This window comes from Palaemon carinicauda, chromosome 21 (assembly GCF_036898095.1).
Source record: "Palaemon carinicauda isolate YSFRI2023 chromosome 21, ASM3689809v2, whole genome shotgun sequence".
NCBI lineage: Eukaryota > Metazoa > Arthropoda > Malacostraca > Decapoda > Palaemonidae > Palaemon > Palaemon carinicauda.
Genome location: NC_090745.1, coordinates 116,302,537 through 116,312,536, shown reverse-complemented (window position 1 = coordinate 116,312,536; position 10,000 = coordinate 116,302,537). Strand labels below are relative to the sequence as shown.

The 10,000-nt window shown below is 33.3% G+C and overlaps 1 protein-coding gene across 1 annotated transcript in view; it reads right to left on the bottom strand.

Annotated features, from left to right (window-relative positions):
- The window catches only part of LOC137615429 (insulin-like peptide receptor), a 422,698-nt gene that overhangs the window by 174,953 nt on the left and 237,745 nt on the right, over positions 1 to 10,000 (bottom strand).

Genomic DNA, 10,000 nt, shown 5'->3' with positions numbered 1-10,000 from the left:
GCAAAATGTCCAATTCACGTAATCTGCCATAAGTTTAGACATCGTTGTCACAGAGACTTCAAACTTGGTTCATATTGGAGTGTATGAAAATTCATGCCAGTCAATACATGTTAAGGTCAAAGTTCAAGGTCGAGGTCGAGCAAAAGGTCGAGAAGTAAGTTACCGTGGCGTTCAAGCATACACCCTTTTCATGGAACCTTCAACCATATACACTTTTTTCATGGAACTTTCAACCATTCACCCTTTTCCTGGAATGTTCAAGCATTATACCCTTTTCATGGAACTTCCAATCATACACCCTTTTCGTGGAACGTTCAACCATGTATCCTTTTCATGGAACATACAAACACATACCTTTTTTCATGGAACGTTCAACTATGTATCCTTTTCATGGAACATCCAACCACACCCTTTTCATGGAATGTTCAACCATATACCTTTTTGTGGAACGTTTAAGTATATAACTTTTTCAATGAACGTTCAACCATATACCCTTTCATGGAGCGTTCAACCATATACCCTTTTCATGGAGCGTTCAACCATATACCCTTTTTGTGGAACGTTTAAGCATATAAATTTTTTCAATGAACGTTCAACCATATACTCTTTTTGTGGAACGTTCAACCATATACCCTTTTTGTGGAACGTTCAACCATATACCCTTTTTGTGGAACGTTCAACCATATACCCTTTTTGTGGAACGCTCCAACCATATACCCTTTTTCCATGAACGTTAACCATATATATACCCTCTTCATAGAACCTTCAACCGTACTGTATACCATTTTCATGGAACAATCAACCATATACCCTTTTCTGGACCGCAAGAACACATGGAAAAGAAGAAAGGGAAGAAAGACCCAGTGTCAGTTTAAGAAAGTATTATAGATATATTGGCGAATTTCCACGCAGGTAAACATTCATAAAAACAATCTGGAAACACCAAATATTGCATTGTAAGCCGTCGTTATGATGTATTTTACCAAATCCTATTAAATAATCGTATCGTTCATTATCGTTTGTTATACAAGTAATAATGGAGTTACTTCAAGATAAAAAAACTGGAGTTACTTGAAGGTGATATTGCATATAAAAACATTGTAGAAAACATAATCACTGCATAAATAAAAAACTAAAAAAAAACATTGTTAGAACATAAACATTGCATTAATGGAGTTACTTAAATGAAAAAAAAATTATAAAGAACATTGTTAGAACATGAACATTGCTTTAATGGAGTTACTTAAGATGAATAAAGAATATTGTTAGAACATGAACCATTGCATAATGGAGTTACTTAAAGATAAGATAATTATAAAGAACATTGTTATAACATAAACATTGGATAATGGAGTTACTTAAAGATAAAAAAAATATAAAGAACATTGTTAGAACATAAACATTGGATAATGGAGTTACTTACATATGAAAAAAATATAAAGATTGTTAGAACATAAACATTGCATTAATGGAGTTACTTAAAGATAACAAAATTATAAAAAACATTGTTAGAACATAAACATTGCATAATGGAGTTGCTTAAAGATGAAAAAATTATAAAGAATATTGTTAGAACATAAACATTGCATAATGGAGTTACTTCCATATAAAAAAAAAATATAAAGGTTGTTTAGAACATAAACATTGCATTAATGGAGTTACTTAAATATAAAAAAATATAAAGAACATTGTTAGGACAGAAACATTGCATTAATGGAGTTACTTAAATATGAAAAAATATAAAGGTTGTTAGAACATAAACATTGCATTAATGGATAACTTAAAGATAAAAAAATTATAAAGAACATTGTTAGAACATGAACATTGCATAAGGGAGTTACTTAAATATAAAAAAATATAAAGAACATTGTTAGGACATGAACATTGCATTAATGGAGTTACTTAAATATGAAAAAAATATAAAGAACATTGTTAGGACATGAACATTGCATAATGGAGTTACTTACATATAAAAAAGATATAAAGATTGTTAGAACATAAACATTGCACAACGGAGTTACTCTAAGATCAAAAACGTAAAAATTCAACATTGCAGAACAAAATATTTCATTGGATGGCCCCCATTCCAAGACCCCGTTTGCAGAGAGTTGCAGAATAGATCTGTCATGAGATACTTAGAGCGCCGTAAAGTTGCACTGCCTACGGCGTGCACGTTGGCCCCCCCCCCCCAAAAAAAAGGGTAAATTGAAAAGGCCACCTTTTGGAAGTTGAGGCATTGGCCCTTTTCCGGACCGAAGGTGATCGATCTTTCTGGATAAAAGAAAGGTGTCTTGTGTGTGTGTGTGTGTGGTTTTTTTTTTTTTTTTTTTTTTTTTTTTTTTTTTTTTTTTTTTTTGTAGGAAAAAAGTTTTTTTTGGTAAGAAAAGAGAGAGAGAGAGAGAGAGAGAGAGAGAGAGAGAGGAGAGGAGAGAGAGAGAGAGAGAGCATAACATGATATATTCATGATTTTTTTTTTGTAGGAGAGAGAGAGAGAGAGAGAGAGAGAGAGAAGAGAGAGAGAGAGAGAGAGACCATAATGAGATATATTCATGACTTCAAAACGCGGGTTGCATCCGGTAGCCGAAAGAATTTATACTAAATATAACGCTGTTTATCATATTGAAAATCTCCGATAGCTGACCCGAATTCTCCTCTCTCTCCCCCACCCCCCCCCTCTCTCTCTCTCCTCTCTCTCTCTCTCTCTCTCTCTCTCTCTCTCTCTCTCTCTCTCTCTCTCGTCAGTTTTTTGGTGCTTAAGCGCTTTGTATCATTACATCTTGTACAATTTCTGAGATTTGTTTTCAAAACTATCTGCTGTAGATAATATTTTGTTTCTAAATTACTCATTATTAAGACAAATAACCCAATACATATTATATATATTTATATATATATATATATACATACATACATACATACATATATATGTGTGTATATATATGTATATCTATCTATCTATCTAATATATATATATATATATATATATATACAGTATATATATATGTATATAGACATATTTAATGTATGAATATACACACATACACACACATACACACACACACCATATATATATATAATATATATATATATATATATATATGCCTATATTAACACATGTATGTAAAATATTCTTATGTATATACACACACCACACACACACGTACATAAAAATCGACCAAACGTTGGTAGTTCATATTCTTTCTTTCACGTGAAGATATGCAACCCCCCCCCCCCCGTACCTTCCCTCAATCTACATTGACCTCAAGCCGAGAGGGGGCTTATTACACGCTGCCAGGATTCGTCTTCAAATCCGATGCGGGGGAAAGACTGTGTGTAGGGTAATAACTATAATGGTAGAGCTTCCTCTCATGGAATTAGAACGACATGCAAAAGTCAGAGCCCGCCTGGCAAGATAATGCTGGAGCAGTTGCATAGGTATAAGGTTAGTTAGAGAGAGAGAGAGAGAGAGAGAGAGAGAGAGAGAGAGAGAGAGAGAGAGAGAGAGATTATTTAATCTAAGAAAGGTATCCAAAGAGCTATTATGTCTGTGTAATATATATATACTATATATATATATATATATGTATGTATATATATATATATATATATATATTGATAGATAGATAGATAGATAGATTTATATAATCATATATATATATATATATATATATATATATAATGAACCTAGCCGGCAAACATACTAAATATCAGAAAGAAAATATCTATCTTCCTTTTACGAGAGAGAGAGAGAGAGAGAGAGAGAGAGGAGAAGAGAGAGAGAGAGAGAGAGAGAGAATCAGTCTTCAAAAATACCTTGTATTACTGTTAAACGTTCAGGAGGCAGTAGGACCATGCATTCATAAATGATGAAACTAATTATTTCCAGGAACTGGAATATCTTTTGTTCCTTTGCCGCAAAAGCAGTTGCCATGTCACGATTTTTTTTTCTTTTATTTTTCTTTTGGAATTGAGTTTTTGATGCAAACTTCATAATCTTCGGAGACTGCATTATCTTCAGTCCGGCCGGATTTCTTTGTGGTATTTTTGTTTTTGTTTTTTTTTCCTGACGAATCAGGATTCCAGCTCCTTGGAAGGTCATAGAAGTCTGTTTTTTTTTAAATATGCTTTTTGGAGGTTTGAAGGTTGCTCATGAATGGCAGAGGCAAAGGACAGTGTCATTACTCTATCAAGTGAGGACAATGCCCTAGAGACTGACGAATCAGGATTCCAGTCCCTTGGAAGGTCATAAGAAGTCTGGTTTTTTTTAATTTCCATCTGCTTTTTAAATGTTTGAAGGGCGTTCATGAATGGCAGAGGCAAAGGACAGTGTCATTACTCTATCAAGTAAGACAGTGCCCTAGAGACTGACGAATCAAGATTCCAGCCCCTTGGAAGGTCATAGAAGTCTGTTTTTCTTTTTTTAAATCTGCTTTTTGGAGGTTTGAAGTTCGCTCATGAATGGCAGAGGCAAAGGAAAGTGTCATTACTTTATCAAATGAGACAATGCCCTAGAGACTAACGAATCAAGGTTCCAGTCCCTTGGAAGGTCATAGAAAGTCTGTTTTTTTTTTTTATTTCTATCTGCTTTTTAAATGTTTGAAGGCCGCTCATGAATGGCAGAGGCAGGGGAAAGTGACATTGGTAATATGTTTCACGCGATGAAATACAATTAATATAATTAAGATATATTATAAACCTTGACGATTTTGGAACTGACGGGCAGTTATCAGCAAGGATCCGTGTCGCATATAAATTAGGGCCATCTTAGAAAAAATAAAATCAAAAACTGAAAGTTAACTTCTCAGGCAAGGTGAACTGCATTTGAAATAAGTTGATTATGAAAATTAATGCTGTTTGTTTAAGTATAATCTAATTTTATTTTCATTCTGTATTTATTTTTGTATTCTGAACCGTATTTTGCTATAATACATTTTTTTGGCCTTTTTCAAATATCTCATTTCTACTCTGCCATTGAGCGCTTGACAAGTAAAATCCGTTTTCAATTTATAAAAACATCTGAAGATGGAATATAAACAAAGGCGAACTGACCGTGAAAAGCCTTACGTTATGCCAGCCTCAATCTATAAAGAACATCCAAATAACTAAACAAACATTTCCCACATTCCCTGCTTGTACAACAATTGCTGGTCAACCGGAATTTTCTATTCCAACATTCCAGCTCGAAAATTCTCCAGTAGATTAAATCCTCTGTCCTCCTCTTCTCTTCGTCCTCTTCCTCCTCCTCCTCCTCCTCCTCCTCCTCCCTCCTCCTCCTCGCCTCCCCCTGTTCCTCCTCCTCCTAATCCTCCCTCCTCCTCCTCCTAAGCCTCCCTCCTCCTCCTCCTCCTCCTCCTAATCCTCCCTCCTCCTCCTAATCCTCCCTCCTCCTCCTCCTTCTCCTCCTACTCCTCCCCTCTCCTTCTGCTCCTTCTCTTTCCCCCCCTCCTTCTGCTCCTTTTCCTCCTCTTTCTCCTTCTCCTCCTTCTCCCTCCTGAGCCTCCTCCTCCTCCTCCTTCCTCCTTCTGCTCCTTTTCCTCCTCTTTCTCCTTCTCCCTCCTCCTCCTCCTCCTCCTCCTGCTTCTGCCCCTCCTCCTCCTTCTCCTCTTCCTTCTCCTCCTCCTCCTTCTCCTCTTCTTTCTCCTCCTCCTTCTCTCCTCCTCCTCCCTCCTTTTGCTCCTTTTGCTCCTCTTTCTCCTTCTCCTTATTCTTCCCCTCCTCCTCCTTTGCCTCATCCTTCTCCTCCTCCCCTTTCTCTTCTTCCTTCTCCTCCTCCTTCTCCTACCCCTCCCCTTCTACTCCTTCTCCTCTTCCTCCTCCTCCTCCTTCTCCTCCTTCTGTCCCCCCTCCTCTTCCTTTTCGTCAAACCTGTGATGTTCTTGCATATCATTATTTCCCCCAAGAGATGTTCTGTTTAAGGTCTTTGGTTTTCTGTCCTTTTTTTATCGTACCTGGGAACGTCTCTGTTTTCTCGAATTTTGGGGGGAAAATTTTGTCCTGCTGTCTTTCAGTTTGTAATAATTTCGATTTTTATTTCTCGGGCCTTTGCGTCAATAGGCGTAGGAGGAGATGATGATGATGATTATGATTATTATTATTATTATTATTATTATTATTATTTTTATTATTATTATTATTATTTCTTGGACAATTCTTCTACAGAGGAGGTTTCATCCTTCTAGTCTAACAGCCTTAAAATATAAATTGTCTCAAATAATGTTCTAAATGCTTCATTTCTGAAAGCTTGAAGCATTTACTATATTTGAATGAATATAAAAAGGGAAATTTTATTTTGTAATAAAGTTAGAAAATAGTTTCAATTCAATTCCAGGTATCAACTCAGTAAAGATACAGGACCTGTGTTTTTATTCAATTGATTTCCTGACTAGTACAGTGGTGACGTGTTCGCCTAGCATTCGCATGGTAGCAGATCGATCCGAGCCTGGGATAATGAGTTTAAGCTGCTTACTTTGGAGGCCATGGCTGTGATTGGGTACCACAGTTGCGGGTTGGGTTTGCCCGGCTGACGTTCTGATGAGCATCTATTCTGATGAAACTGGAACCGAAACCAGAGACCTTTATACAGCCAACTATTGAAGCGTTCTTTCATGGACATTAAGTCAGAATTGTCCAAATTATGATATAGTGGGCATAAACAGAGAAAAGAATTGGTGGTCTGAGTATTTCCTCCACATTCGCAGAATTAGTCCGTTTTAAGACCCCATTTGACCAGATTGTCACCTGTTTTGTCCACTCCAGCCCTAGGTCAATTGAGGTGACACCAATCACGTGTGGGCAGTTGTGCCCATTCAGCAATTTTTTTCAGTGGTGTCCTGCACTGCGCTGCTGGTGAAGGAGGGGGGGGGGGGAATTGTCACTTATCAAAGTGACCATCTATTCTTATAAAACTGGAACTGGAATCACACACCTTTACCTCTTAGCTTTATAGCCAAATCTCTCTTCCTTTTGCTCTGGCTAGTGGATTATCTTTCTTATTTTATCCCTTTTACAGGCTGCATTAGCGCAAGAGCCTGTGGCCTGCACCTTCAGTGCAGGTCGTTCTAATGCCTGCCTGCCTGCCTGCCTGGAGGATAACCTTATATCATTTCCATGATTCACAAGTTACACTTGGTCAAATCACGCGATACAAAATATTTTACAATTAAACTAATCTCTACGTAAGATGAAATATTTCATTATTATTATTATTATTGATATTATTATTATTATTATTATTATTATTATTATCATCATCATCATTATTATCAAAATTATTATTATTATAATTATTGTTATTATTTATATTATTATTATTATTATTATTTTTATTATTATCATTATTATTATTATTATTATTATTATTATTATTATTATTATTATTTTTGCTTGCTAAGCTACAACCCTAGTTGGAAAAGCAGGGTGCTATAAGTCAGGGGCTCCAACAGGGAAAAATAGCCTGGTTTGTTTATCTAGTTGTTAGAGAATTGCAAAAAACGTTACGAACTCACACGAAAGGTGAACACAGTGCTTGGTTGCAGGTCATTATATTTTGAGAGATGTAAGACTATTTTTTTTTTTTTTTTTTTTTTTTTTTTTTTTTGATGAAGGACCTTGTGTTGTGAGGCAGGGTTGAAGGTTAGGTTAATTTACGTTGGTTGGGCTTTGCCACCTCTGAATGTTGTTGTTGGTATTATTATTATTATTGTTATTATTATTATTATTATTATTATTATTATTATTATTATTATTATTATTATTACTACAAGCTCAGCTATCACCCTAGTTGGAAAAGCAAGATGCAATAAGCCCAAGGACTACAACAAGGAAAAATTGCCCTGTGATGAAAGGAAAAAGTCAAATAAATGAATTACAAGAGAAGTAATTAACAATAAAAATTAAATATTTTAAGAACAGTAACATCCATGAATTATATCTTTCATATATAAGCTATAATGTACCCTCAAGCAAGAGAACTCTAATCCAAAACAGTGTTCGTGCATCTTATGAAAACCTCAAGGTCAATTTTATTTCTACGTTTATCTTCAAGAGTGATTATAATTAAATTCTTTCTTGAGAATATCATTTTGTAAGAAAAAGTTAAAAGTTCTTTTATCTTTTGTTAGAAAAAGTAATTTCATATACCTTTTGTTAGAAAAAGTAATTTCATATACCTTTTTGTTAGAAAAAGTAATTTCATATACCTTTTCGTTAGAAAAAGTAATTTCATATACCTTTTTGTTAGAAAAAGTAATTTCATATACCTTTTCGTTAGAAAAAGTAATTTCATATACCTTTTTGTTAGAAAAAGTAATTTCATATACCTTTCTGTTAGAAAAAGTAATTTCATATACCCTTTTGTCAGAGAAAGTAATTTCATATACCTTTTTGTTAGAAAAAGTAATTTCATATACCTTTTTGCTAGAAAAAGTACTTTCATATACCTTTTTGTTAGAAAAAGTACTTTCATATGCCTTTTTGTTAGAAAAGGTAATTTCATATACCTTTTTGTTAGAAAAAATAATTTCATATACCCTTTTGTTAGAAAAAGTAATTTCATATACCTTTTTGTTAGAAAAAGTAATTTCATATACCTTTTCGTTAGAAAAAGTAATTTCATGTACCTTCTTGTTAGAAAAAGTAATTTCATATACCTTTTCGTTAGAAAAAGTAATTTTATATACCTTTTTGTTAGAAAAAGTAATTTCATATACCTATTTGTTAGAAAAAGTAATTTCATATACCTTCTTGTTAGAAAAAGTAATTTCATATACCTTTTTGTTAGAAAAAGTAATTTCATATACCTTCTTGTTAGAAAAAGTAATTTCATATACCTCTTTGTTAGAAAAAGTAATTTCATATACATTTTTGTTAGAAAAAGTAATTTCATATACTTTTTTGTTAGAAAAAGTAATTTCATATACCTTTTCGTTAGAAAAAGTAATTTCATATACCTTCTTGTTAGAAAAAGTAATTTCATATACCTTTTTGTTAGAAAAAGTAATTTCATATACCTTTTTGTTAGAAAAAGTAATTTCATACACCGTTTGTAAGAGAAAGTTATAAGTAAATTTTAACCACCAATAATGTCTAGTTTTTAGATTATGTTAACTTGTTCCACGATCAGATGATACCAACATGTTTATCATAAATAATAACACATTTGATAAGATCATAACCGAAATAAAAATCCAATTTATCAATGTAAATACGAGTTGAATAATTTTCTTAGTTGATAAATACGTTTCGATTTGCGTATTGCAGTATTACCATTCGCATAATCTTTCAGCCAAAGACTAATTTTTGCTTATGTTTTATTCAGTCTATTCTTTGTTATGGCGAGGACACTGCGCAATTAGATTTACTCTTAAGTCACGTGAAGGTCTCTCTCTCTCTCTCTCTCTCTCTCTCTCTCTCTCTCTCTCTCTCTCTCTCTCTCTCTCTCTCTCTCTCTGAAAATGGAAATAAAAATGAAGAGTCTATTTAAACTCTGTGGGGTGTACCTAATCTCCTTATATCTTGAAGGGCAAGTGTCTCGTTATATGTATACACACACATACACACACACATATATATATATATATATATATATATATATATATATATATATATATATATATATATATATGTGTGTGTGTGTGTGTGTGTGTATTTATAAGTTATATATATATATATATATATATATATATATATATATATATATATGTGTGTGTGTGTGTATATATACATATATATACATATATATATGTATACATACATATATATATAAATATATATATATATATATATATATATATATATATATATATATATATATATATACACATACATACATACATACATATATATATATATATATATATATATATATATATATATATATATATACATATATCTTGTTACGCTAAGTGGCAACCACTCCTGCAAATAACCCAAAGGTACTTAGAAGAGGGGAGAGGATGGCTAGGGTTGAATCAGTGTGTGTGCACATCTATCTAAATAGTAA